This window comes from Moschus berezovskii, chromosome 25 (assembly GCF_049115385.1).
Source record: "Moschus berezovskii isolate FMDL1 chromosome 25, NW_MosBer_1.0, whole genome shotgun sequence".
Lineage (NCBI taxonomy): Eukaryota > Metazoa > Chordata > Mammalia > Artiodactyla > Moschidae > Moschus > Moschus berezovskii.
In genome coordinates, this window is record NC_142484.1 from 44,394,479 (window position 1) to 44,397,386 (window position 2,908).

The following is a 2,908-nucleotide window of genomic DNA, read 5'->3' on the forward strand; positions in this document are numbered from 1 at the left end:
GGACGGCAAGGTGACAGTGTGGCTTCCTGCACGCCTGGGTTGGCAGGAGGCTCTGATGAAAGCTGAAGTCTTAGGGCACCGACTTTGTGAAATATTGCCACCAGTCCAGAGTAAATGAAAATGTGATTCTTAGAAATAATGCTACATCTCTGTTTCTACCTATACCCCCCAATTAGTGTTTTTAAAAATTAACTCTCCCCTTTGTCTACACATTTTAAGACTTCAGCTTCATGTGAAAGGAATTGCTTTGCCACAGCACTGCCGCTCTTCCCATCCTGCACCCTCCATCTCCTCCCCTCCAGCCTTACCCTGACAACCCTCCCCTCTGCCCACACCTACGGGCAGGGACCAGGCCATGCGGTGATGAGGAGCGATGCGGTCCTGCCTGGCTTTCTGTTTCTGGATGTGGCTTTGGACAAGGCTGCTAGGATGCTGCAAACAGGACATCACAGGTCTGGGGTGCGTGGGTGGCAGAGTGGAGCCCCTTGACTGTCTTACTCCACCAATGGGTGGTCTCAGTATGGTAGGTCTTGGGTGGATTTTCAAGGCCTTCTTTTTATCGTCTGATCAGCGGATCAAGGTTTCCTCTGTGAAACCATCTTTTGGATGCCTTTAGGGGGTTGAACTCCTTGTGTAGGTGTGGCCACTCTGGGGCCCTTCCTGTGAGTCTCTGGATCAGCAGAGAGCCTGGGATGCTGAACTCAGTCACAGAATCAAGCTTCTCTTTCCTCTTCTCCATGAGGTCACCAAGCCTTTCTGCCTGCCTCAGTCTGAGGGAAGTCATCTAGAAGAATATCATTTCTGCATGGAGAGATGTCCCAATTCCTCTCAATGAGCTCCGTGGCCATTTCATCACTCACCAGTTTTCCAAGTGTCCATAGTTGCCTTCAGCTTTTCTCCCAGATCTGAGCCAGAAGACCCTTAGCATGTCCAAATGGCTACCCTTAGTAGCCAAATGGCAGACACAGAAGTTTTCAGTGGATTTGGGTGCCTGGGAACCCTTGCCGGCTCCAGGTGGCCTGGGTACCATTGGAACACTCTTGAGTTGGTGCCGCCTCAGGCCCATTGGTGGCCTCCGAAGCCTCTCACTGCTGGTCCCTCACCCTAGGTGCTCTTTTCAAAATGATAGATAAGCCCTTAGTCTAAACACTTCTTTGGGCTTTAACTTCTTTTCTGTAGAGTCTCCATGTACATAAAATGTGTATGCCTTCCTTCTCTTAAACTGTCTTTTTCCAGTTTAATTTGCATGTCTCAAATACAGAACCTAAGAGCATAGAGGAAAAGCTTTTCATTCCTTTTAGCATTAAATACCTTCTTGTGTGTGGTGTCATAAAGTTGAATGGAGAAGGTATTAAAGTGGAAAAATTTTAAACAGTTTTCAAGATAAATTTCACAGTATCTTGCTTATAGTAGAGAATGGTATCTAGAAACAGCTCTCAGATAGCTGTTATTCCAGCCAGCAAAGCAAGATCCCTAAAGCTCATAATGAGTAAGAAATAATTGCTTCCTTCTTTCTTATCTTCCTCCCTTCCTCTCTCCCTCCTCTTTCTGTCTTCTATTCTGTCAAAATCCCAACTGAAAACATACTCGATCCCTCAGTTTTCTTAGGTGCTGGAACTTGAAGTATGCATGTCTCTCTCTAGGAGTTTATAAATGACGGTGTGCAGACAGCTGCAATAAAACAAACGGTCTTGATAATAGTGACTTCCTAATGGTGTAATTTCACAGGTGGCAAAAAGGCTTTCCCATTGTAGGAGTATTTCCTGGTGAAATGAACAAAATCTTTGGAGTTAGATGTCTGTGCTTGTTCAGTTGTGTCTGACTCTTTGCAACTTCATGGACTCTAGCCCACCAGGCTCTTCTGTCCATGGAACTTCCTAGGCAAAAATACTAGAGTATTTTTGTATGAGATCAGTTCTTTAAGACTTTATCCCCTTTCAAAATTCAAATTACCTCAAGAGAGAGATAACATCCTGAGTCTCGTTATCAGTTATAATTTAGTGCTACTGTTTATAGACCCAATAAAGCATTTCCTGAGATAATCATAACTTTCATATTTCATATAAAATCAGGAACTATAGATAGAGATGAAACAAATCACATACTCTGAGGAAAAAAAAATAGCAGGAAGAAGGCCCATATAATTCACCAACAGAGAGAGGGAGAATCTCTCTGCTAGGCATTTTCCTAAGGTATTGTATTACCTTTGTTGTTGTTGTTGTTGTTTTTACTCCTTTGATAATATAAGATGGATGACATTATATCCATTTTGAAGAAAAGATCTGAAGTTCAGTGAGAAATTTGGTGATGAGCAATAGAATCTGTTCTCAGAAGTGTATCAGCTTGACTTCAAATCCCATGGTATTCCCAATGTAGCATAATGCCTTCAGCCAAGTCTGGCTTCCTAATTAACAGCTCTGAAGTGAAAGTGAAAATGTTAAGTCAGTCAGTCCTGTCTGACTTTCTGTGACCCTATGGACTGTAGCCTGCCAGGCTCCAGTGTCCATGGAATTCTGCAGGCAATAATACTGAAGTAAGGTCACCCTAGCTGCTCCATCCAACTTGTAGTCCCAACGTAAATTGATAGGCATTTTGGGGGGAAATTTAGAACAAACTGATTCCTTTGATAGAAAGGATCATACCCAAAAGAAAATGGGAGCTTAAACTTAAAACAAAAGTAGAAAAACATAATTAGACCTAATGCTTAAGAAAAGGGCTTCCCTTATGGCTCAATGGTAAAGAATCTAACTGCAATGAGGGAGACCTGGGTTTGATCCCTGGGTTGGACAGATCCCCTGGAGAAGGAAAAGGCTACCCACTCCAGTATTCTGGCCTGGAGACTTCCAGAGACTATATAGTCTGTGGGGTCACAAAGAGTTGGACACGAACAACAACTGTTGGACTGAGC

At 43.5% G+C, this 2,908-nt stretch overlaps 1 pseudogene; it reads right to left on the bottom strand.

Moving 5' to 3' along the window:
* Positions 1 to 335: 335 nt before the first annotated feature.
* Positions 336 to 1,066, bottom strand: LOC129548388 (adenylate kinase 2, mitochondrial pseudogene; annotated as a pseudogene).
* Between the last annotated feature and the right edge of the window lie 1,842 nt (positions 1,067 to 2,908).